Source organism: Lissotriton helveticus, chromosome 4_1 (assembly GCF_964261635.1).
Source record: "Lissotriton helveticus chromosome 4_1, aLisHel1.1, whole genome shotgun sequence".
Classification (NCBI taxonomy): Eukaryota; Metazoa; Chordata; class Amphibia; order Caudata; family Salamandridae; genus Lissotriton; species Lissotriton helveticus.
The window spans coordinates 1820096711-1820124342 of record NC_136063.1 but is presented as its reverse complement, the minus strand read 5'-3'; the positions used below and the strand labels follow the sequence as shown (position 1 = coordinate 1820124342).

The following is a 27632-nucleotide window of genomic DNA, read 5'->3' as shown; positions in this document are numbered from 1 at the left end:
TAAATAAGACATCTTGGAAGGGAGTCTGACTATTTTGGATGTCGGACTACAGTACACTGCAACAGAGAGCGGCTGAAGGGATGAGGTAGACAGATGTTTTGTGAAACCCACTGACTGAAGCACATAGGGCTGAAACATAAATTTTAATTCTAAGATTGAATGAGCAAAAGGGCCTAGAGAACTAATACTACTCTTGCTTATATCTGATTCAGGGTCAACACTGAGTGGCATTGTGCATAACTCACATGGCACAGAGGACTGTGCCTTCTGTGCTACCATGATTTACAAAGCAAAAAATGTAAATACACTTGGATAGTATTGCACTCACTTTATGCTGGTCCCCATTATATTTTCCACAAGCACTGACATCAGGGAGTTAGACACTCTTTGCTCCAAACTGGAGATTCTTGTAAGAAATTCCAGTATATGCATCAAGAATGAAATCTTAAGAACCGAATTTCTTATATTTAACTTTGCGATCAGTGCTAACATTACACGTTTAGTACATGCTTCTGTCAGCATTTCTGTAAATCTTTAAATCCCTTATTAAGGAATTTGTGCAAAACGTATCATAGCTGGTGACCATGTATATAAAATGCTGCATAAAAAAGTAACAATATTGGTTTCCTTTAGGTGGAATATGCTTTTGGCATGCTTCACAAATGTATAACCAGTGATACCAAAAATTAGAGCCTGCTACTAACCATGAAGTTCTAATCCTTCAAATGAAGTGCGAGAAAACATCAACAAACTATTGATGCGTGCCTCTAATGGCAGCATTTCTGTCAATCTTAATGACTTACTGAATAAAAGTGTGAATAAAACTCTTAACTTTCAACTGACGCCCAGAGAGGAACAACAGAAACATACAGATTTGTACAAAAGACTATAAATGCTGGATGTCACATTTATGAAGAAGACAGAACCAAAAATGTATCTACATTTTTTCAGATTAAGAGGACGAAGAAGTGTCTTAATGCCTTTTACATAATTGAGTTGCAAAACGCCATTCTCAGTCAGAAGCCGAGCTACTTTGCAGGAGGAGCTACTCTACTGCTTTAGCGATCATGGTGACCTGGAGGTTTCAGCAGGTTGCAGTAGCACTGAGCACAGGCAGCACTGGGGTTTCAAAATGCTGCACAGTACAGTGGATGTCAAACGACGCCTTCTTGCCGGGGTGAAATGAATGCCATGAATTTTCCAAGAGAGGCGGAACTAAGCCTTTACAATGCCCTGCTTAAGATGGTGATTAGACCATTTAAAGTTAGACTATCCCAATCAGAGAAGTTACAGAGTTTCCTCCGCTGAGGTCAGTTACTGTTTAAAGCATACACAAGGCAGGGCTTTTAAGGGCATGGAGTGTCGCAAAGTATTTTTCTTCCTGATTTTTGCACTCAAAACCCATTTGTTATCTATTCTTGTCCCTGATTTTTTCCTCCAGCAGGCCGGATTATTTACTCTAGTACCCGCACCCACACCCTCTAAACACACCAGAAATCTTGGAACCATCATTGACCACAAACTCAACTTGAATCCGCAGATCAAAGCGGTCTAAACCACCTACTTCCTCACTCTTCGCATGCTACATACATTTTTCAAGTGGATACCACTGTCCCCCAGGGTAGGCCCTAAGCAGCCCATAGGGCGGGTGCAGTGTATTTAAATAGTTGGAAATGTACTTCCACTTTTTTCATGTCCTTGTAGTAAAAAACCTTTAGATTTGTTGTTTCTCTACTGCAAAGCCTGCCACTCCCAAACAATAACATTGGGTTATGTTATTACATTTAATATGTGATAACATTTGATTGGGAGGGAGTAGGTAGGAATGAATAGTCTGGTCTCTAAAGAATTGAAATCTTAAACTGTCTTTAATGGTAAAATCAGACCAAGTCACAATACTGAAAATGCTAATTTTAGAAAGTTGACATTTACTTGTCCTAACAATTTGGTGCAGTCTGTGCCCTGGGTCACAAGACTAGGTGCAGCTGATAATTGGCCTATGTGTATTCCTCCCAGACAGCCACACAACAGAAGAACTGGGTGTTGGAAGGATGAGTCATCCAAGGCAGGATAAGGGGTGTGTGTGGGTGGGGGTGGGGGGGGGGGGGGCGGGGAGGAGAGGTGGAGCTGTCACATACTACACTTACGCTTCAAGTCAAGGGCACTGCCATAGATACTCACAGAGAACTTAGTGCTGGCCTAATGTGCCTGCCAAACAAGCTGGGATCAGGGTAGAGAGGCAGTAAATTCCAGGCCATGCTGTCTGAGAAGTAAGACTGGACCTGCTCCCTTCATTTTGAGTAACTCGAAGTGTCAGCTGACTGATCTCCTGTTCTGAGCTACAGGGACCCAACAAACTACAGAGACCTCCCTGCAACTGCCCCACTGACCTGCTGCACTCAACCTTCCTGGACCGGTCTGAGCTGTGCTGGCCTCTGCTGGAGTGAGTTCCTGATCCCCAAGAGGTACCTCCCCAGGTCCTGGGCCCTTGGCTGGCTTCAGAGAGAGCTTCTCCTTGCATAACAGAAGGTTCCACCAAACCTGGTGCGAAGCAACACAAAGTCCAACAAAGCCTCGCTGCACAGCTGCAAGCTTCAGCAGAACCAACGGTGAGCAACGCAAAGCCACGCAATGCATCAATAAACAGCTGCCAGTCTCACTGGAATAAACGATGAGCAACATAAAGCATCGCTGCACAGCTGCCAAATTCATTGGAACCAACGTCGAGCAACGCAAAGCCTTGCAAAGCAGCGTCGGGCAGACTTCGCACCTAGGACAAAAGGTACACTGCTCAGCAGGCCAAACTTGGTCCTGTGCCCGGCATGGGCTCCATCAAAGACGGCCTGAACTTGTGACTTTGTCCGGGTCCAGGGCGACCGGATACCCTGGTTGGCACATTGTCCGTTTTGGCACAACTTTGATCTAAACCTTTAAAATTGCTTATCTCCAGTTCTACAGAATGGATTTTTGTCATTTTGGTCTCATTTTATTTATTAAATGTCACTATTTCTCTAAATTGGTGTGGGATTTCTTTGAGTTTTTGCTTTATTACAGTTTGTGTGCTGCATAAATACTCTCCACATTACCTTTGGGTTAAGCCCAACTGCTTTTGTGCCATGCACAGGTTAATTTAGTGACTTTTTGTGGTTCACCCTGACAATGATTGTGGCTGTTGCTTTAGAAGGGCTCACACCCTCCTCAATCAACAACCCAATTTCTCACAGTATCATACAAGGAAACACACCTATTGTAGTCGGCAATCTAGCAGTGGCTAGTGATGTCTAATATTTGGAGATAGTCAACATCAAAATATGATACCTCATTAGCCCCAGAAATTCTAACTGGAGGTGTATTATTGGTGCGCAGTGAATAATAGACTACAGCCAATCCTTCAAACAAATATTGTGCTGTCTTATTCAGTTGTTATTAGCCTCATAACCAATGATTACTTATTTCCGAATGCCTTATGATTCTAATTTACAGCTTTCAACAAACTAGTCCAGACAATGCTACACACATCCTTGTCTTAAGTTCTAAATATGTTTTTATATGCTTATTTCATTTTCTTTACAGTGGAAACAAAGTTGCCATTCCGATGTGTACTAGAACTGCCCAAAAATATATTTATCTCCCATTCACTGTACAAACCTCATGATTGTATCAGTTATTAGGTGTTCGCGTCTGCGATTGCAGGGCGAAGCCCTGCTGCCGCAAAGCGAGTCTATTGTGATTGTTACAGCTTTCAAGGACTAACAAGAGACTGGCACGCGCACGCAGCCTGCCAGAATCGGATCAGGTCGCGCGAGTGAACACGCGCTCCGATTCCGGCGAGCTCTTCAGTCACCATGGATCACGATCATGGATCACGATCACGCATGCGCGCACACACTCAGCCACACATATACAAACGGCCGACCCCCCCCCCTCCACCCCCACCCACACCCACTCACCGTGTTCTTTTCTCGTTTCTCCTCGGACATGGTCTTCTTTTCTAGAACATCGCCAGACTTGCTATTCAACACCTTAATACGGAGACACAAATGTCATGTTCTGAAACCAGGCTTTGTGGTAACATTGCTGCAGCCCAGCAGGTAAGGTTGATCTCAGGCTGACCATCTGTCCAAACTATCCGCAGAATTGCCGTGAAAATTCGTTGTCCGTTGCTACTCCTTACGGACGTCTTTCGTCCCGTAGTTACTGAGAGAAGGGTCATAGCTTGAGGCTCCCAGGTTCTCACGACTAATCACGCAGGTGGAAACATATCCTATTAGCGGTAGGCAAAGGGTGCTGAGCCTGGATAGGTTGAAGGGCCCTTGCTATGGGATTGGCTGCTGGATCTCCGGTCAGACGTTTCATTGGGTATAGATAATGAGGCAAGAGAGAATGTATCACGGCACACGATAGGGCGGGAAAATCTTAACGGGTTGTTTATTGGTTACGATGCCTGGGGAAACTACAGGCGCCTCTGACACGGAAGCTAGCTGCTGCGCGTCCAACTCTGCAACTGTAGCAGAGACGGCCCAAGCTGTCTTTTCACTTGTTAATGGACTGTCAGTCTTGTGTGGTGTGTTTAGCTGACCCGAGGCACCCGGAATTTCCGTAAGATCCATGGAAGGTGGCTCAAAGCTGGTGAGTAGAGTTTTAATCAATGATGACTTACTTACGCATCCCTCCCCAACTCCGCTGGCGCGATTGCAACCGAGAGCCACCCGCTTTGTATCAGTCGACGTGAGCACGTCACCTCCTACGGGTTACTCACGTTGAATGTATCCACTCTTGCTCCACGTGAGAGCAAAGTCCTTTTTTTTGCCGCCTTCCAATGTATCTTTTGGTGGCTCCCACGTGGATGCTTCTTTACGGGTGAGTGTGACTATTGGCTACTTTATATCTGTGCGGGCGTAGCTTCATTTATAACAAGTTTTATTCAAAAAAAAAAATGATGTAGCCCTCTTCTGAAGGTCAATAAGGTACACAAGAACATACAGAAAATCATCGAGTAGCTCATACAGCCACTCCTCATAGTTAAAAATCCAATAACATAATTAAATATTCGAAAAAAATAAATGCTACAAAATTTAAATATCATAACCGATTTGTGCAAAAGGAGGATTTGTCACAAAGTGAATCAACTCGTCACGGGCTATTTATTAAACATCACTACTAAATGGGAGAGAGACAACTTTCTGGTGTCATCTAACACTAGGCATGAAGGAAATATGTTGTAATCACAGGATTCTCACACTCAAAGCTGCAGTAAAGTTCTTTATTCAGGATACGGTTCTCCATATATGCTGCTCCTACTTCCAGGCAGCTGTAACTGCCACTGCCTGGAACTTACAAGAAGCCCCATGACAACAGAACCAGTGCTTAACCAACATTCCACACTCCTATATAAATACATGTTTGGAATTAGAGACACGGTTTGGCATTACAAGGAGCAAGATCACAACATATCTCCCTTCATTCATGCTAAAGAATAATGTAAAGATAAAAGTAAGTTACAAAGTTTACTCAACAATGTTTCTCTTTTGAAACCACAAGACAAAAACAATAAATATGAAATGAATTGCAGTGGGAAAGAGAGAAAACCTTAAACGCAATGAGAGCAAAATAATTTCATAAAACCACAATTTTTTACATATTCTTGTAAAAAATGTTGGGGGTCTCTGTAAACCGGAATTCCTCCTTACATCGCCACCATCCAAATTGTCCCCTCTTGGCCCAGGGGTATGTGAATTGTCACTTGATCTCATGCCTCCCACCATCCGGTGATCTTGCAACATATGCCCACTGCACTCATCACCCTCAAAACCTTCCTCTTTCATTTGTTTACCTCCCTCTCTTTAAAAAGGATAATATTTTGCCACTCTGCAGAAGTTCCACCCCTCTCCATTGACTAGGGCTACATGCCAATGATTCACCTCTCTGACGTGAAAGGGCCACCAAAACTAACTTAAGCCCCTCTTAATCCGACCAGAACGCACTTTGAACCAGTCTTTTCTTCCACTGAAACATCACCACTTGCTTTCACACCTTGTCCTTCAATCAAATCCCTTACCCACGATGGAACAAGTTTAGTTGTAGGTCTTCACCCTCTCATATCGTAAAAGGGAATTTATTTGGTGGCCGCATTCTCCATGTGATACGCCCACACCAAATCAGAGACCACCTCCTCAATATCTAGATTGTTTGCTAAAGCGAATTCCAAAGCACCTTTGATCGTGCGATTTGCCCTCTCAACCATTCTTTTGGCCGAGGGATTATACCAAGCCTTATTCCACATGCACCCAAAAACTCTCATCTCCTGAGACGCCAATAGAGTTCCATTCAGTGGCGCCGTGAGGTCCCCGCTCCCCCAGCTTAATCGGGGGCTGGGGAGCTCCTACTGTGACTTCTACGTTAGTGAAGGGCACAATTGCGCAATTCTATCAGTGGTAGACCACCCAGTTATGATTGCACCTCCCAGTGACTGGAGCCCCACTGTGTTACAGAAGCTGTAATCCACAAGCAGAGCATCTTTCTCCAGAGGGCCTTTAATGACTGCCTATGTTAGTGAGGAGTGCAGCAGAGGCTCGCTTTCACTTGCCACATTACATGCCACTCGGCATCGACACTGAATGTTAGTGCCACTCATTTGTTCAATATGTTCTCCTCTCTCGTTTGGAATAAAACAAAACTAAAGTTATTGGCATTACTAAATTTACTTCTACAACCCAAATCTGTATCCCTTCACATATGAGACCGAATTACACAGAATAGTAATTTTTCTTCTTCCTGATCTTGCAGTTGAAGTTGAATGGATAAGAACTATCTGATGAGCTGTGCTAACCTGTTACCTGAAAATAACAGTTTGTGAATGGCCGAATTCCCATTCAGCAGCTTTCTGCTTTAAATTATGAAATAGTGCAAGATATTTGTCTTCAAAGATTGGTCTTACAAATAATAATTTCATATGCACTGGTTGCTGCATTTCTAACTTGGAAAACCTGAAATACGAGCTCCAGAGTGGATGAAAGCAGATTAGATGTGTAAACTGGGTAAATTGGTTAGATGTACCATTTAGATGTTTTAAAGTTATAGGCAGCTCTGCCTTCTTGGAAGGAACCCACAAAAAACTCTGTGGAAGGTCAGACTGTGAACAAACTTTTTTTTTTTTTTAGCACTCCCCGAAAAATGCCTGTAAAACGCGAATCTTTTTGCTAAATTCCTCAATAATTATACTGGACAAAGCTCACAACATCAAACTCCCTAGGTAAATTTGCGCTTGCACATTTCCCATGTCCATTCACTCAAGGTCATGCCAAACTTTTTCAAAGTGAGAGGTAATTTTGTTTTGTGACTGCTCCTCTGGTTCTATTGTCTGTAACAACGACAGCAGGAAAACTCTCATTCCCAAAACCATCACATAGTACACTTATTGTGATCTTAGTAGATATTTCCAGGATACATTTTACAATCAACCACCTTGAGTGATCATCTTTCAACACCATTGCAAATCTCTCCGCCCGGTTAACACCAGAGACAGGACCAATAAAGTCAAGACACACACTAAGCCATGTTACCTGGGCCCTGAATGCTGCCTAGTGCAACTTGGGAGCCCAATTTCAACCTCTTCTTGCATTCCCTGCACTCATTACACCGCTCCACCCATGCCACTATATCTTTGTCCATTCCTGGCAACCAAAACTCCATCCTTGCCCTTTTCTTCGTAACAGTTTGCCCCAGATGCCCCTCATTAGCTATTTCAAGTAACCGCTTCCGAACACCAATAGGGAGCACAATCTTGTCCCCACGCATTACCACCTTGTCAGCAACCAATGACAACTCATCCAACACTTTACTGAAGGGCCTCGGCATTAGGCAGCACACTTTCTTCTTCCCCCCTCTCCTGATCATTTCCTGTACTGCCTTCAAAACTTCATCATTATTGATAGAACATGACACTCGGACTTACTAACTGCTCCACAACTCCAGTGAACGGCATCCTCCACACTGGCTACCACTCCTACCTACACCTTCCTCATCCACACTCTTCCAGTCCAATGATACAGTTGACAGGCAGTCGGCTTGGACGTTCCTCCAGCCCGGTATGTATTCAACTGTAAAACAGTACTCCTGCAACTGTGAAGCCAGCCTTGCCGACCCTTTACCTGAACTACCCAGGGATGACATTTCCATTAGTGGCTTGTGGTCAGTTTGGAGCGTTATCTGATGTCCCCACACATGTTCTAAAATATTCCATACCCCATGCTGCTGCTAATGTCTCCTTTTCAATCACAGAGCAGTGATGTGCAACAGCGTTTTCGCCGCTGAGTTATGCACTGATACCAGTGGTACTGGCATCCACTGTGAAACTTGGCCTTTTGTTGGTGTCAAAGAGAACAAGAATAGCGACATTAGAAATCTCTTGTTTAATGTTATCTAAACATTTTTATTGTTAGACGCCCCACAAGTATTTAACTCCTTTCCTTATCAACACTTTTAAACATTCGGTCTTGCTAGCAAAATTGTGGACAAACTTTAAATAATAGTCGATCAGTCCTAGGAATGACTGCAATTGGTCCTTCCCCTGAGGTATGGGTGCGAATTTTATTGCTGCAAATAAATCTTTCTTTGGTTTAACCAAAGATAAGGTGTGACCTCAGTACTCTGTTACCTGGAATGCACATTTCTCTTTGCACAATGTTAGACCTAAGTCCGAAAGTCTGCCCAACACCTCCTTCAAAGCCTTATTCCATACTGTCACTATACACCAATATGTCATCTTGTTTTTACCTGTCGCCTGCCCAAGATCAGGAAGCAGGCACACCGTACCGGCACCTCCTCACCACTTCTTGTCAGCCAATAGCAACCCCCATGCCCAGCATACACAGAGAACTACACTGCTATGGCACAGCACTACCAACTGCCCGCCTTCCTGCCCCTACACTGTTACCTCGCGGTGCAGCCACAAGACAGTGGCTACATTGCCTGTGTCTGCCCCGCAACACCTTGTTCCTGCCATGGTGGTTTCCCACAGCTGGGTGCAGTTAAGTACAGGGACCCAAAGATATGTGGCATCGCAGAATAAGAACAAACGTGGTACAGGTAGGCTTTTTTTAAATGTATTTATTAGTTTTTACTTTTATATAGCGCAAACTTTACCTATAGGTATCAGATCGCTTTAAATCAGCATGCTTATAACAAGCAAGACTAGCACTCTATATTACTGCCAACTTTGCTTAGCATAAGCACCAACTAACCATTCACAAACTATGTTTATATACCAATTGCAAATAATAAAAAAAAATTAATGCAAAGCATTGTCATTTACAATGCCAGTAACTCAAACTTTAATGCTGCGAGACCTATTGCATTGTAAATGCTTGTTTTTAAACTTATTTTCATTACACACATTCAGCTTTTAGCCCCCCCCCCTTACAAATCAGTTGTGCAACACAATCCAAAGAGTAAGTAAATGTGCTAATATAATTTTCGGGGGGCCGGGGGGGTGGAGGGGGAGGAGGAGGTAGGGGGGTTGTTTATGATGCCCATCTAAATCTTTTGTGAATATGTCTTAGCACGGAGTAATGGAAGAATTTTCTGGAAAGGATGTAAGTTATTAGGGGGTCCATTTTACAGTAATCATCTAGCTACGAGGTCTAGATACTTTCCCTGTTATTATTATATTTTTTTTTTTAAATCATTGAAAAGTATTGTGGTTTCTCTCTCTGTGTACTTCTATCCAAAAAGTGGTGAGAATTATTTTTTTACAAAAAACAAAGCCATTTGCAAAAGGGTAATCTAACAGAGAGGAACAAGTACTAACAAGCATTGGCATAGCCAATAGGTCTTGCTTTTGGGACCTTATAAGTATTTAGTTATGCAGCACAATATCCTTGGTGCAACAACATCAACTGTTGCATGGCTAAACACTAATAAGGCCCCAAACGGGGCGTGGCTTAGTTGCGTAGCGGAATGGCTGCCTGCTGAGGGAGCTCCCCGCGCCAGCATCAACACCGGGCGAATACCATCCTTTATGCCCCCCCTGCAAGGGCCAAGACTCCCCCTCAGTGTGCAGGCTGTATAGGAGGACCGGCTGGTGGAGTTTGGTGTCCCTCGCCCCCCGGCGCTGCCCTGAAATTCGAAGAGGCCGAGTCAGCGGGCACAAGTACAAAATGGCGCCGCACTGACTGCAGCCCCGAGAGCGTTTTGGAGGTGGGTGAAACGGCCGGATTTGAGGCGAGTGGAGAGGGCTGCTGAGGGACACTTATCCCTTTGGGGCTGGAGCAGACTATCGCAGGCTGGAGCGGACCGACTGTGAGGAGCCAGGGCGGCCGAGATAGAGGTCGCACAGGACCACGACCGCAGCGGGAGCCTTTCGCCGGGACTGAGGCACAGGTGTGCTCTACTGCTGAGCCTGCGGAAGATCGTATGGGCCGGAGATTGGAGAGGAAGAGCGGGCACAGACGGTGGTGGAAGGCGCCCAGGTAGGTTTGATCTCTGGCGGTGTGTGTGGCGCCGGCGTGGGTCGGGCCAGGCGGGCCTGGGCGGTGCTAGTCACATGGGGTGCAGAGCCTGTTTGGGGTGAGGCACCTTGCGGGGCTGCGAAGCGGTGCTATGGAGGGTGGCGGCCTGTGCGGTGCTTCCCGCCGGGATTTACTAGCGCCAGCGCTGCTCCTTGATCCGGGGGTCTTCTGTGGGTCTTCTCTGCCGGGTTACCGTCCTTATATTGGGCGTGAGCGGCAGGAGGGGCTCTGGGGGATCGCTTGATTGTAAGGGGGTAGCGTGGGTGCCGTCCTGGGCTTGCAGCGCAGAAAAGTGCACATACCACTGGTTTGGGGAACCTGCTCGAGTTCCACACTTCGTGTGAACCGGTTTCATTGTGCAGCCGTCAAAGGAACTGTATGGAGTGGCATGGATAGCTGGTAGGGGGCCCCTGCACTTCCGGTGAGGAGAGGTGGCGAATCATTGCTGGAGACGGAGGCTGGCGCCTTGAGAAAAAGTGGTCCAGTGCCCTGGGTGTACGAGAGAGCTTATATAGAACTCTGACTGGGCGAATATTCCTTCTAATATCTGCACTGTGACGGGACCCCAGGTGGGCGACTGGCCTCAGTATCTCGCATCATGGGCAAAACAGAGCAAAGGCAAGCGAAACTGCAGTTTGAAAATAAAAGGACAACTAGAACTGCAGATGGCTTGGCTGATCAGAGTGATCCTAATAGCGCTTCGAGCCTTGCGGAGGGAGCGGAAGACGTTTCGAGGTCCATCCTGCTGGAACTGCAAGCAGGCATGAAAACTATCGATAGTAAGATTGATGCTCTGGTAACGGGTCTGGCCATGGTAAAAAAGAAAGTTGAGAAGCATGAACATAGGATTGATGTTCTCGAGAACCGTGTGTCGGATGAACATGATGCGCAGGCTGAGGCACGTACGCAGTTGTTACAGATGGAAAAGGTGCTGGCAGTGATTAGTGCCAAGAATGAAGATTTAGAAGCGCGTTCACGAAGAAATAACATACGCGTTCTTGGTCTGTCGGAAACTACGCCCATAAACAGGATGGAATCTTTCATGGATGGAATGCTGCGAGAATTGTTTGGGCCAGTCCTGTCGGCGGTGATGATAGTGGAGAGGGCGCACCGCTCACTGGGTCCGCGACCGAACCCAGGTGCGCCGCCGCGCCCAATCATTGCACGTTTATTAAATTACGCTGGCAGGGATGCCATTCTAAGGGAGGCCAGAGCTAAAGAACCAGTGATGTATAAGGGAGATAAACTATCGTTCTTTTCGGATTATACACCGGCAGTGCAATCGGCACGGAAGGAGATTGTGCTGGTGCAGAAGCTGCTGCCGGAAGCATCGGTGCCCTATGCAATGTAATACCCAGCCAAGTTAAAGATAACACATGAGGAACAATCGCACTTCTTTACAGATGCGAAGTCGGCGCTGAAATTTACAAAACACATCAGCAAGGTAAAGCCCAGACACAAATCGGTCGAAGTGGCAATGCTGGAATCGGGGCTGGAGGAAGCGGACTAGACCTGTGAGCAATGATTTGGTGCCCTGCAGAATTGACAAGGAGACGCGACCGACTGGAGACACGGACTCTGCTGAACTTTCCAAAGAACAGGGGGGGGGGGATACGGCTTCATCTGTTCTTATGTTGTTCAATGGTCATCTAGGGGGATGACGAGTATATGATTATTGCATGATGCAGAAGTGATGCAGGGGGGGTGAACAGTGATTCTGGCAACCGCACCTCGGTGCGAGTTCACGAGCCGAGCCTCTCCCTTCCGTGGGTATTCCCCATATGGAGCTTGGGGCAAATTGGGGTCAGGGGTTGAGGGGGGCGGGGGGGTGACTAGACCCAGCCTGATTGGGAGGTTGGAGTGGGAGGGGAGTGGGGAGGAGGAGGTGGGAACAGGTTGTTGTGTTTTTTGTGTGCCACTTTTTTTTGGCAGACAATATATGGTTTTTGATTGTAAATATTGCAACAAGGCGCCTGATTGTCCGGACATGCCTGGTGCCCCCTTCAAGTCGGATGGTTTGTTCATATTTGTGGGAACTGTGATATTAGATGGCTGATAGATGTAAATTGCTAAAATGGAATGTACGTGGCCTCAACTCTCCAAAAAAGGTGCGACAGGTAGTGGCGTATTTAAATAGACACATGATCAATATTGCATTGTTACAGGAAATGCACCTGACTAAGCATGCTGTGCGGGAGGTAGCGAGTAGATGGGTGGGATTTCGTCTGGCTGCATCGTATTCATCTTATGCGAGAGGTGTATTGATTATGGTGAAAAAAGGGATGGAGTTCCAACCGCTGCTCACGTATACAGATGAGGATGGGACGTGCGCGATGGTGTGTGGGAAATGAATATGCTACTTACCAGTATGCATCTGTTCTTGGCATGTAGGGCTGCTAACATTCATATCTTAGCATTAGATCGCCGCCTAGTGTTGGGTCCGGATGATCGCACATTGTTGTCCTGGAAGAGTCTTCGAAGTATCCTGAGATAGGTGGCTCCTCCCCTGGACTACAGTGCGCATGGGCATCGGCTTCATCCCCAGATTGTTTTTCGCCATTGTGGCAGAAGATGGAGTGAAAAGTGTAAAGGATGTCCATGCTAATGAATAAATACAATAGTATATCTGCAGCTGCGACAGGCACCGGGGAGGAGGGCGGGCGATATGAATGTTAGCAGCCCTACATGCCAAGAACAGGTGCATACTGGTAAGTAGCATATTCAGTTCGAGGCATGTGGGCTGCTAAATTCATATCTTAGCATAGAATACATAGCAGTCCCTCCATCAGCGGCGGTTGCCCGTGCCAGCTGCAGAAACCTGAAAAAGTGTTTTGAGAACAGCCTGTCCTACAGCAGCTTGCTGCTTGGAATGCACATCAACACAGTAGTGTTTTGTAAAGGTGTGTGGTGTAACCCACGTGGCTGCTCTGCAAATATCCTCTAAAGGAATGTTCCCTAGGAAAGCCATGGATGCCCCCAGTTTGCGTGTGGAGTGCGCCCTTGGGGGTATTGTTAAAGTGCGCTTGGCCTTTTGATAACATATCTGGATGCACTTAACAATCCATCTGGCTATCCCTGCTTTGGAAATAGGGTTGCCTTTGTGTTGTGGTGCGAAGGCAACAAAAAGTTGTTTTGTCTTTCTAAAGGGTTGTGTTCTGTCTATGTAGTACATCAACGCCCTCCGTACATCTAAGGTATGGAGCATTCTTTCTGCCACCGTCTGCGGGTTTTGAAAGAATGCTGGCAAGTCAATAGTTTGGTTGAGATGAAACTGTGACACCACCTTCGGAAGGAATTTGGGGTTAGTGCGTAGCACTACCCTATTTGGATGAATTTGAATGAATGGCTCTTGGATTGTGAGCGCTTGCAGCTCACTGACACGCCTCAGAGACGTAATAGCTACCAGGAAAGCTACTTTCCACGTAAGGAACTGGAGGTCACACGAGTGCAGTGGCTCAAATGGCGGTCCCATCAGTCTGGTGAGAACGACATTGAGGTTCCACACCGGAGCTGGCGGTGTTCTTGGGGGAATGACTCGTTTCAGACCTTCAAGGAAGGCTTTAATGGCGGGCACTCTGAAGACAGAGAGATGCTGCCTGTTTTGAAGATAAGCCGCTATGGCGGATAGATGTATCCGAATGGAAGTGTACGCTAGATTGCACTTGTAAAGATGCAACAGATAGCAAATGATGTTGGGGATAGATGCATCTAGCGGGTTGATGTCATTGGCTGTACAGTAAATGACAAAACGCTTCCATTTCGCAGCATAGCATGCTCTGGTAGTTGGCTTCCTTGCCTCCTTGATGATGTTCATGCATTCTGGAGGTAGGTTAAGGTATCCAAACTCTAGGACTTCAGGAGCCAGATCGCCAGGTTGAGCTGTTGCGGATCTGGATGCTGAATTTCTCCATGGTTCTGCGTCAAAAGACTGGGCGTGAGGCGCAGTCTTTGATGCGGCACCACTGAGAGTTCGAGGAACGTGGTGTACCAAGCCTGGCGCGCCCACGTTGGAGCAACTAGGATGAGAGTCATCGCGTGCTGCCTTAGCTTTCTTGCGACCAGCGGTATCAGAGGGGCTGGCGGAAAAGCGTACGCAAATTTGCCTGACCAGTTCATCCATATCGCATTCCCCTGCGACTGTGGGTGAGGGAACCTGGCGGCAAAGTGTTGGCATTTTGCGTTTTCTTTTGTGGCAAACAGGTCTATCTCCGGATGACCCCACTGCTGGAAGTACGGGTGGAGGACAGATGGGTGTATCTCCCACTCGTGCATTTGATGGCTGTACCTGCTGAGCAGATCCGCCATCTGGTTGTCCTTCCCTGGGAGGTGTTCTGCCATGAGGAAAATGTTCCTCTGAATGGCCCACTTCCACATGCTCTGAGCCAGATGAGACAGCTGTGGCGAGTGGGTGCCTCCCTGCTTTTGAATGTAGTACATCGCAGTCATGTTGTCCGTCCGGACTAACACTACCTTGTTGCACAGATGTACAATGAAGGACTTGATCGCCATGAAGATTGCCATCAGTTCTAGATAGTTGATGTGCATCTTTTGCTGCTGCGTCGTCCATAGTCCCTGCACTGTGTAAGTGAGCAGATGAGCTCCCCATCCCTGGAGAGATGCGTCCGTTGTCAGGATAATCTGCGGCACAGGCTCTTGGAACAGTCGGCCCTTGCAAAGGTTGTGTGGAGTCCACCAATGCAGAGAGTCGTATGCCCGACTGGTAACCAACACTAGGTCTGTCAATTGCCCCTGAGCCTGTGTCCACTGATTCGCTAAGCACTCCTGGAGCGGGCGCATATGTAACCGTGCGTGAGGGACTATGAAGATGCAGGAGGCCATCATGCCTATCAACTGCATGAATACTCTCGCCGGAAGCGAGTGTTGTGGTCTGAACTTTTGGATCAGAGACTGCATGCTGTCTATCCTGACCTGGTTTGGCTGAGCCATGGCCGTCAGGGTGTTGATCGTCGCACCTAGGAACTGCCGGACATGTGCTGGTTGTAGATGCGACTTTGGGTAGTTCAGCGAGAAACCCAGATCGTGAAGAAGGTGAATTGTAGTCGACATGTCCGCGGCGCACTGTCGTTCCGACTTGGCTTGCACGAGCCAGTCGTCGAGGTAGGGGTAGACATGGATGTTCTGCCTCCTGAGGTGCGCTGCTACTGTCGCCAGACACTTGGTAAACACCCTTGGGGCTGTAGTGACTCCAAAGGGTAAGACCTTGAACTGGTAATGCTTGCCTTGAATAGTGAACCTGAGGTATTTCCTGTGGGACGGGTGTAGTGGAATGTGGAAATAAGCATCCTTGAGATCTAAGGTTGCTAAGAAGTCCCCTTGGTTTAGCAAGGGAAGAATCTGCTGCAGTGTAAGCATGTGGAAATGTTCTGACAGTATGTACAGGTTGAGGGGGCGTAGATCTAGAATGGGTCTGAGAGATCCGTCCTTCTTTGGAATAAGGAAGTACAGGGAATACACCCCCGTGCCTTCCTCTCTCACCGGCACGAGCTCGATTGCTCCTTTTTGCAGCATCACCACTACTTCCTGCTGCAATAAGAGCAAGTGCTCTGCGGACATAGGCCTTTGCCTTGGCGGGATGTTGGGTGGAGTGGATTTCAACTCTAGGCAATAACCATACTGGACTAGTTGTCGCACCCACCTGTCTGTGGTGATGTTTCTCCAGACGGGCAGGAACTGCTGCAGTCTCCCCCCGACAGGTGTTAAGTGGTCGGGGGGCAGTGACAGAGAGTCACTGTTTGCTTGGGGTAGAGGAGCGGGAGCTGTTTCCTCTGCCGCGACCTCTGTTGCTGTTATTTCTGTAACCTCCCTTGTTCTGCTTTTGGAACAAGGATTGTGCTCCACCTTTTGAGAACTGAGATTGTTGACCCATTTGTCCTCTGGTGACTCCACGTGCACCTGAGCGACGAAAATTGTTGCCACGAAACTGTTGCGACTGGAGGGCCCCCATGGACTTAGCAGTTTCTGTGTCTTTTTTTTTTTTTTCTAGGGTGGTGTCAACATCTGGACCAAACAGACTATCAGGATTGACTGGCTGATTAAGAATGGTTGTCTGAATATCTGGTTTAAACCCCGAGATGCGGAGCCACGCCTGTCGTCTCAGCATAACGCTAGTGTTGATAGCTCTAGCAGCTGTGTCTGCGGCGTCAAGTGCACACTTGATGGCTGCGTTTGAGATTAGCTTCCCCTCCTCAATAAGCAGTTTGGTGCCTTCTTGGAACTTTGGAGGCAGGTGTTGTATAACCTGTTCTAGGGTGTCGTAATGCGCCCTATCGTAACGTGCTAAGAGTGCCTGTGTATTGGCAATGCGCCAAAAGTTTGCGGCCTGCGCAGCTACTCTTTTTCCCCCTGCCTCTAGCACTTTGGACTCCTTATCCGGGGGAGGAGCTTCACCCGTTGTCTGGGAGTTGGCACGTTTCCTGGCATTGGCGACCACAAGAGAGTCCAGTGGCAACTGTCCCCGAATGTATGCGGGGTCCGCAGGTGCAGGTCTGTACTTCTTTTCAATGCGTGGATTGACCACTCGTGCCCTGGTAGGCTCCTTAAAGATATCCCCCGCATGCTTGAGGACTCCCTTAAGCATAGGCAGCGTTTTTACTGTCCTTTCAGAGACCGAGAATGTGTCGAAAAGGAAGTCTTCTTCTATCGGGTCAGCATGCATGTCCACATCATGATTGGCCGCTGCCCTCTCAAGTAGCGCATGAAAACCTGCTGAATCCTCAGTTGGGGATGCACGTGCATTAAAAAGCTGCGGGTCCTGCCCCACATTTTGGGTGCCCTGGTCACCAGTGTCATCATATGAATCCGGTTGTGCATCTGGTTCATTGATAGGGAAATTGTATTGCTCATCCTCATCATACCCCTCACCCGCAGAGTGTTCTGGTGAGGGAGTAGGGCTCCGTCTTGGAGGAGGCTGGATTGGTTCCGTGAGGCCTGAAGCATCAAGGGGCACCCTTTTCTTTTTCAGTGGGATGACATATGAGTCCACTGACTCTGAAGATATTTTCCTCTTATAGAGGGTCAATTTGCCGGTGTCCGCGTCGATGAAATGCTCTGAATCATCCTCTGATTCGAGTACCCGACGTGGAAGTGGGCCAGCCGTTGAAGAAACCGTCTTCTTCGGTGCCGATTTGGTGGAAAAGGCTTTCGCGCCTCCTTTGGCGGCAAAACAAAGAGAAGTTTGCCAGAAGGCTTCGCTGGATTGTCCGTTTGTGCCTTCGGCGACGAAATCGGAGCCGACGGAGCAGAGGCCTTCTCCCTAATTCGCTGTAGTGATGCGGCGACGAGGGACGCCTCACTCTCAGTTGGTTTTGGAGCCGACGAGGAGGTTTTGACCTTTCCTTCGGATCCGACGTCTTTGTGGGCCTTGTGGGCTTTCGACGCGGATCCCGCTGTCACCGACCCCGAGTCCTGGGACCGGTGCGCAGACGTGCCAGTCTTCGATCCGTGCGCCTGCGTAGACTCCGTGGAGCCGGCCTTGGCGTGCTTGGACGGCGGCGCCGATGTTGACCCGTGCCGACCATCTTTTTTAGAGGACCCCTCCTCTGGCGTCGATTTCGAATGAGCAGCAGCGGAATCGACGGACTTCTTCGACTTCTGCGGACCGGAGGTCGACGGAGTCGATGGATTAGCGGGTACAGTCGTTTTCGCTGGCACGGCAGCCATCTTAGGGACGCTCGAGTCCTTAAGTTTCGGTTTCGTTTTCCGGTCGGCCATTTTAGATGGAGTCGATCCCGATGCTTTCGGTTTCGGTTTCGATACAGTCTGCTCAGCAAGTAAGTCCGTGGCCGGGCCAGAAGGCGGGGCTGTGGCTTGCGGCATGGGGTCGTGGGTAAGGCCTACAGGCGATCCCGTGACCCGGTCGGTATCCTCGAAACCTTCGGGGCAGAGCTCGTCCCCTGAGCTATCCGCCGCGGCCCCATAAATCTCTTCGTCGTCTCCTACCTCGTCGACGTATTCAAGGCCTTGACCCACGACTCCGTCGTCGTCTACCGGATCCGCCTCGACCTCCGTCTCTGGTGGGGAGATCTGAAGATGATGACCCTGGTCCTCTTCATCTTGGTCGCCGAAGATGTTTTCCGGATCCGGGGCCGCTTGTCTAGCTTCCATGCGCACCGCGCGCCGAAGCTTGAGAGTCTTCTTAGAGCGGAACTGTGCACAGGCCTTGCACTTGCCGTCGTCGTGGTCAGGCGAAAGGCATTTGTTACAGACGGGGTGTAGATCGATGTGTGGGTACTTGGACCCACAAAGCGGGCAGTATTTAAACGGGCTCCGCTCCATGTCTGAAAAGTTTTGCAGTCGAGTCGCGATGAGAAGGCCTCAAAGTTCGAAAAGCGAAACAAGACTCCGCTTATTCCGGCTCCAAGAGACGGAAGACTCGAGACCGTGCGCAGACAATACCGACGCAAAAAGCGAGGCCTTTTGGCCGCTAAAAGTTAGTTTTTCTCGGTTTCGACAGAGAGACGTCGAGACCACATCCGAACCCAATGGCGGAAAAAAACAATCTGGGGATGGAGCCGATGCCCATGCGCACTGTAGTCCAGGGGAGGAGCCACCTATCTCAGGATACTTCGAAGACTCTTCCAGGACAACAATGTGCGATCATCCGGACCCAACACTAGGCGGCGATCTAATGCTAAGATATGAATTTAGCAGCCCACATGCCTCGAACCTTATGGTACCCTGATTTCAATTGTCAATATGTACGGGCCGATATTAGACGACCCAGCATGTGTGGACCGCATTTGCAGAAAATTGTGTGAATGGCCGGACGCCCCTATAATATGGGGGGGGGGGGAATCTCAATACCTATCTGAATGTTACACTGGACAAGTCTAGCCCAATCTCGCACAGGACACCCAAAGTGGCTAAATGTGTAGAGCGAGCCATGGCTGAATTTGATTTATATGATGTATGGAGAGTGAGGTACCCGAGGGTGAATCGATGACACTACACCTTTTACCTCGGAATTCCCGATCCAGTGGGCAGAGAGTGAGGTACGGTATCTGGGCATATATATCAGTAGAACGATGCAGGACCTATGGACAGCAAACTACGGCAGGGCAATGGATTGGTCGGAGAGCAAGATACTGAGGTGGAAAAGTCTCCCGCTGTCCCTGACGGGGCGCATAGCCATTGCAAAGATGGTAATTCTCCCCAAATTTCTCTACCTGATTGTCAATATCCCCATGCCGGTCAATGTGCATTTTTTCAAGCGCCTTCGCACCAATTTCCTTGAGTTGGTGTGGGCAAGTAAGCAGCCCCGAATCTCGTGGAAAGTATTGACGCTGCCTCTCTCGCAGGGAGGACTAGAAGCCCCGGATTTTGAATTATATGCCTATAGCGCGCAGGTGCAATTTCTGCACTTCTGGCAAAAGCCTACTCCGTTTCAGCCACACGTGGCGATAGAAATTGATAGAACCGCACCACTCCCACTCAATACGGCTGTATCCCAACCTTACAAACGCCCGAGACAAGAAATCGATACTGTTGAGACGGTGCGTTGGGCATGGAAAGGCATTGCGCAGTGGGCACGCCAGGAAGTACTTTATGCCCCGTCTATGCCTCTAGGCGGCAATCCACTGCTCAGTCCTTTATTGGACAAGGCTATTACACTAAGGGCACAGACACATAAGTTGGAAAAGGGTAGCGATTTATTTCCAGCCGGGGAGTTCTAGACCTTGCAGGGCATGTGCCACCCGCAACTCCCCACTGCTTCGGATATGCTGCTTTATTATCAGCTCAGAGCAGCTTGCAGGTCCACATATAAGGAGTTTCCCAAGCGAACCACCTATTTTGCCTGCGCTAGAGCATGTACTGGCATACCCATCGCCCAGAAAGCTTATCAAACGTATATATAGCATTACTCAGAGGGAGTCCCCACTCATTAGCACTATATCCAGGAGGCATGGGAGGAGGAAGCTGCTTTGACTACAACTGATGAGCAATGGACATTTTGCTGCACGCAGCTAGAATATCTCTCGCCAAACTATAGGCTCAGACTTATTCATTTTAATTACTTGCACCGTTTATACCGCACTCGTCACAATTGCATCGGATGGGGTTACAATTGGATGCGAGATGTTGGAGGTGTGGTGCTCAGGACGCTACGTTTACACACATGGCTTGGAGCTGTGGCACGTTATTGGGCGGATATATTTAAACACAAGTCAAATAACGGGAAAACCACTGACGGGTACCTTGATGCTGGCTCTGCTGGGGTATGTACAGGGAATTCAGACAGTGCACCGCAAACTCGTGGCAATGCTGCTGCTGCTGCTGGCAAAAAGACAGGTAGCCATACATTTAAAAAAGCAGAGCCCACCCACGATAGCGGACTGGATTAGGGCAGTTACATATTGCAAGGACCAATTAATGATCTTATGGGAGCTGATGCCTAGTAGATCTAGACCATCTGATATATGGGTACCATTCGCCATTTGGCTGCGATCGGGAGACGCAGATTACCAGACAGACTAGACTGTACATAATTGACACATTTCTGCATAGAACGTTACACTGAGGGTGGGCTGCCTTGAGGGAGGTGCACAATGGTGCGGAAGGATAAGATACGCTTTACACTTAGGACGACGAATAAGGTAGCCGGCAAGACAACCAGAGCGTGCTCGACTATTAGATGCACTAGCAGGGAAAGGTTCTGAGACTTGTGGACGGCAGAGGAGGGTGGGACCAAGGGGTTTAGTTGTTGCCTTGGGTTATGATATGACTAAGTATACTGCGAATGATTCATTTCTGATGCACTGTTATTGCAATAACTTTGCTGCGAAGCACACAGACTATTATTCATAACCTGCTTAAACAAAGGGTTCCATGGTACTTCTAATTCTCTCAAAATCAGCAGCTGAATCTTTCCTATAATCAAGGAAAATCGTGGCATTAAAATCACCTGCCACCACAACAATTACTCTGACAGCTAACGCTTCGTAAGCAGTCTTCAATTACCTTAAAATTGATCTCTCAATCTCCGGAATCCATGTAATCATCCCTTTGGAATACAATAATTACCATTAGGAAATTAAGTCTTTGGATAGGAGCTCAGACAGACAGACAGACAGACAGACACACACTCTCTGCACCTTTCTTAAGCTACAGTGCTGTTACTACAGCCATCAGTTCAATTCCTTTAAAACGCTTGTGCCATACTTCGCCAAAGGTAGCACTTCTATCAATACTATGTAAGGGCAAAGCATCACTATCATCTATGCTGTAATATTTCATCTATTTCTCAGAAGCTTACATCAACAGATACAATTTAATAGCATGGTGTCCTCAGGGAGATAATTTGACTTTAGGGTCGCAGATCCTGAAATTGACCAGCCACGGACATTCCTCTTTTGACATGGAAACCAGGGAAACCCACTGTACCCAATGGCTTCACCACTTACTACTGGAAATAGGGTCTTACGGTTAGGTGATAACTGGAAAATCAAATAATAATGTTTCTGGAAACTAAAGATAGAAAGGTGGCTGAAACCATTCAGTATTCAGTAATTAGGCAGCCTTTAGAACAGGTTACATGACAGAGATGTGAATGTTCGCAAGCTCTGGCACTGTGAAATGGGTGACTGGGGTACCACCTGAATACGAGACGGGCTCGGGCAACGCTGGCTCACCAGCTCAATGAAGAGAGGGGAGGTTGCAGTTCCAAGACCCAGATTTTACTTTTGTTTTTTTCATCTCCTAGCCAGGTGGTATTGGGGCGTATCACAGCTGCTTAATGGCATCAGTCAATAGTGCAAATAAGCCAATCAGCTGCACCTTCACTGGATCATAGCACTTCTACTGGTAGGTGCAGTACAGCTCTCTGTACAGGTAGTGGACCTCTCTATCTCTCTTCGGCTGACAGATTTATGCAGGACTACAGACTTAGGCGCAATCTGAAGGGAGAGCAGAACTATGCAGAGGTTCAAGCTCCCAGCAGCAGATTTAGCTCTGCAATAGTGTGCAGAGTTTCCTGGAAGTCATGTCAAGCCACATCAGGTGTACTTAGCAAGTTCTTTGTAAACACTACACTTCTCCCTAGATTATTGGCCATCTTCTGTACTTTGACTTTGCTGTACTGTAGCTTTTTCTAGCTCACCTTGCACATGGATGGCACTAATGGTGCCTTGTCCACTACTCAGATCTGTGAGGCAGCAGTGCTCCTGCAGTGAACATTTGAGAAGCTCACTCGTTGAAATTCACTGAAGACCATTAGGGTGCTGTAATAGTCCTCCAGTGTTGCCAAATGGTTATTCTGACAGCATCCAGGAATACTACTGAACAATGCACCCTCCTTAGAATCTGCATAAGGGGAGCAAAATATTTTATAGCTGGGGTCCTCTCTACTTGCCGGTAACTATAGCTCTTAAACCAGTAGTATCGTTCATAGATTTACATGGTTGAATACTTCCCTTTTGTCAGGCGGGGAGCCCTCAGTGTACTAATGCACAAGTCTTTCAACTGCCTCTATCAACATTGAACATCAGCTTAGACTACAAACATTCTATCCACCTCATAATTTTGCCCAGAACTCTGGCGAATGACGTGGAGAGACAGGAACACATAATATGCACCCGCTATTAGTGTGGCTGAGGCTGCTACCGTCATAACCCCCCTTATCTCAATCAGTGCAGGCCCGGGATGGGCCTGTGAACACGTCGTTTCTGAGGATCCTGTACTTTCTCTCTCCTCAAAAAAGCTGTCGGCAGCAAGGTAGAATTTTTTCAGAATATCTTTGCTTCCATGGGAGCACTAGAAAAAGGGGCCTGTCTTCTTGCACAGTAGACCATGCCCCTTTGTGTTATATTTTCTTGTAAGAATGTTTACTGAGTATGGAGTAGGCACAGCACACATAACCCCATTGATTTAATTAGGTTACAGCTTTAGTCTTCTTCTATAAGTAACCAAATGCTTCTTAATCTGAAGTATAGGGTGGGAAGAGAGTTGGGGGAAGAGGGGTTTCATTACAGATAATCTGAAGTTTCGGGACTCTGGCATGGGTCGCATATGAAAAGACACACAAGGTTCATCCAATGCTCGTAGGAAGACACAGATCAGGTTGAAGGCCAGTACTACATAATGAGGTGGAACGGTAATGGACTTCATAATAAAATTAAGAGAGGGGCTGTGATGCAACTAGAGAAGAAGAATGCTCATAACATTCTTCTATTGCATGAGGCTCATCTGTTAGACAAGTAGTGCAGCTTCCTAGGCAGGCATGGGTATACCAAAATGTTTCACATAGGCTTCACTCAAGGCTCTGAAGGTATTGCCTTACTCTTGCATAAAGCCTTTCCACTGGAGGTATCCACAGTTCGAACTGATGACCTTGGCAGGTTTGTCATGGTAGCAAGCATACTACAGATCAGGACTTTGTCCATTCTCAGAGTATACACCCCACTCCCCCCAAACTAGATTAATAGAACTTCCTGTGCAGTAAAAGAGCCGCCATTGGAATCCCCTATGGGAAGGATAGTGGTGGATCGGAAATTCAATGCGGTTATAAACCCATTGCTAGAAGAGAAGCCTGTACCCAGCTACAAGACAATGATCAGTGCCGAATGGGCCTCAGTGATATATGACAGAAATGGCATACAAAGTGACAAACAATACACTCACTACTCTGCCCACCACTGTGGTTTCTCATGGCTGGACTACGTGTTTATCCCTGCGAAAGATTCCCAAATATAGGTCCATCACTGAGAATGCGGATACAGGACATTTGGAAATAAAATACAAGGCAGTTGAAAGATGACCTGCTAGCAGACCTTATGCTAGGGGCAACTGAAGAATATTTCACGCTCATTGCAAATTCCGGTTCATCACTAGGTAATGTCTGAGAGGCCTTTAATCAGTCATTAGGGACAGGTCATAGATCGATTTCCTAGTAACTAACAAAACATTTTTTTAATGACGGACTTATTTTTACTCCTTTGTATCAATATTTCTTGTTCTCAGTAGAGAACTAAATCAAATAAAATAAACTTGAAACTGGTCATGGCTCTGGTATTGAAAAGAAAGCAGATAGGGTGCAAGACATACAAACACTCGAAGAACAAATTGGCAAGGTGGAACTTCAGATGCCAACTGCCTAAAGGACACATACCGACACTACTACTCGCCCAAGTGTCAATGAAAACTAAATCACTAGACAGTGAAGCAGACATGAACGATGTCTCTATACCAATTATACAAATCAATAAACAAAGCAGGGATGGTATTATACTGGCGTGCCAACAAAGACATTTGCAAGAATCATTCCCTGAATATGAACTTATCATGCTGCCACACTAAGATTCTCTGGCAGCTGCACTCTACTTCGCCACTTATTATAAAGGCCTCTACTGCACATACTCACTCTGCCCCAAGAAAAACAACACCCCATTGCAGCAGACATATCCATAAAGTCATATCGAACTCAGACTGGGCTGACGTGGACCTCCCCATTACCATGGAAGAAATTCAACAGGCCATCACAGGGATGCCCTCTGGCAAGACAGCAGGTCCTAATGGCTTCCAATTCTAGAATTTTTAAACGTATGTGTCACATATCATACCTTATCAGCTAATAATGTTTGAAAAGACCATACACACGATCTCCTTCTCTTATACACTGAGGGACGCGATCATATCGCTCATCCAAAACTCCTGCAAATGAGTGTGCGTCCTCCAGCCAAATCTCACCAATTAATATGGAAGCCAAGGTCTTAGCTACATTTCTGGCAACATACGAATATAATGGTCAAAATCACTTCATGACAGGTAGGAGCACAAGCATTGTTTTAGTCTGCAATTCGCCCTGGCAAGGGTAACAGAACTACAGGGACCAGACAAGCTGTTCTTCGGAGATTCTGAATAATAATTCAATTCAAGGAACTGGCACATCATGTTTCAGGTGCTGCGCAGAATGAACTTCGACTTAACAGTGGACCCACATTATACTACGCCCTGTGGGATCAAGGACAGCTGAATAGGGTGTTGCCCACCTCAAAATCTAAAGGGAGAAATACACACTGGGATTCCCTTTTTATTTCCTATAGTTTGTCCTGGTGGAAGAGCCACTTGCGATCAAGAGAGATGCCCAAGTCACAGGGTTTTGGTGGGAAGATGTGGCTGTTGATAGGGTTTCAATATACGCTAAAGACATGCTGCTATATATTCAGCGGGCAGATTACACACTGCCTAGGTTGAAACAGATGGCTTGGAGCTGTAAGTGAATTTGTGTAAGTCCACCTATGTGCATGTCACCAGTGATCGTCCACACAATTAGTCAGACACCCAATTAAAAATAGCGGACGATCAATTCAAATACCTAGACATTAATTTAACTTTAGACTTAAAGAAAAGCTGAGAATTTAACATTGCACCCTTACTCAGCCGCACGAAAGGGAACTGGATGTGTGGTTCTCTCTCTCTCTCTGTAATAGGTAGGTCAGCTCTATTAAAAATGGTATCCCTTCCCTAATTTCTCTGCACACTACAAAATTACCCTTGTATTGTCAACAACTTCTTCACAATAAATGGTCTAAAAAATCTTATGGCCAAGTAAGTTACCTAGAATCTAATTTGCACACAAACTCTGTATGAGAGAACTGGGCACTGTGGATATTCACATTATGTCACCTAACAGACTATTTAGACAAGACCCAGTAATACCGCTGGAGTTGAGTCTGTTGGAAAGCTGTCCTCTTGGATGCCACAGATCACCCAGTTACCCTTTTTCTGCTGGCACACACATTCAAAACTCATTAAATGCACATCGCTTGAGACATAAAATCAGGATTAGATCTAAGATAACTATGTTTTAAGAAAATAAATCACCATTCTCATACATAAATAAATATGCAGCACTATCTGCACCAACCTTGGTGAACTACTACTACTAATAGTCAAGTAAGCGCTAATTGTGAACTGCACTCACCATAATGCAAAGGGTCAAACTCTGCTGGAATGAGGTAGTGTGCTCCATCCCTCTTCTCTTTAAAAAGTCTCCCTTGAGTTAGTGAGCGGACAAGCTTTTGGAGATATGCCTGTGAGAGGTACTAAGATCTGAGAGGACTGTGGCAGGATTCTCAGCAAACCCATGATAAAATTATTTTTTGATCTCTATTCTCTACTGATGAAGGATAAAATCCAAAAGCATATGTCTAGAGATTAACGGCATTACCTGCACCAACTATGGTGAAATACTACTAATATTCAAGTAAGCACGGATTGTGAACTGCATTCAGCATAACACAAAGAGGAGAACTCTTCTGGGATGGGAGGCAGTGAGCTCCCATTCCCAAACTCTAAAAAAGTTATGTGGATTCAAAATAGGCTTTAATCATATCAGTCTCAATGGTTATTTAACTCCCAAGCTGGTGCTGGTTATTGTACTAGGGAATGCACAGAAAAAAGCTGGAGTTGCCGGTTTTCTCAAGTACCTACGAAAATTGATGATAAATGTACTATGATGAATTAATATTTAAGGTCTGAATAAGCAAATAGTAAATAAGGGAGAAATTTATCAAGCAAGATCTCCTAACTGCTACTGTAGGCAGGCTGAATGTATTGGAAACTGATTTCATCAATCTATGACATCATCCAGAGTCATGGGGTGGTGAAATGCTTGGTGCAGGTTCTGGGCTTGTATTTCCCGGAGATAAGTAGCCATCTCACTCTGAAACGCAGTGGGTCTGCTTACCTTGAGAGATATCCTGTTCTTGAAGCTCATCTTCAATGTTGTTATTAATATCGCCAACACAAACATGAGAATTATTTAAGTCATTATCGTCTTCTTTGATGGCGTCACTCTTGCTATGATAAGCTTGTTTTTCAATAAACCTCCGATTCTGATGATTTTTGTTGCAGCTCAGGTTCTGTAGCTGTACTCTCCAAGTTGAAAGAACCGGTGATAGCACACTTACAGGAGGCTCAAGAGGTTTGATTATGTCTTGTGGCTTAGAAGGCGATTTAATAAGCAATTACTGCAGTTAATGCACTGCAAACTCCAAAAACATTGTTTTAAGAAGGTCCACAAGTTAACAGACACTTGGATCATAGTTCACAAAGCTAAAAGTGAATGAGGCCTCTAAATAATGGCTGGTGCCCGCTTGCGCTGTTCTT

General features: G+C 46.7%; 1 protein-coding gene across 2 annotated transcripts in view; it reads right to left on the bottom strand.

Moving 5' to 3' along the window:
* UTP14A (UTP14A small subunit processome component) overlaps window positions 1–27632 on the bottom strand; it is a 413069-nt gene that overhangs the window by 216444 nt on the left and 168993 nt on the right. The gene's annotated exons all lie outside the window — the stretch shown is intronic.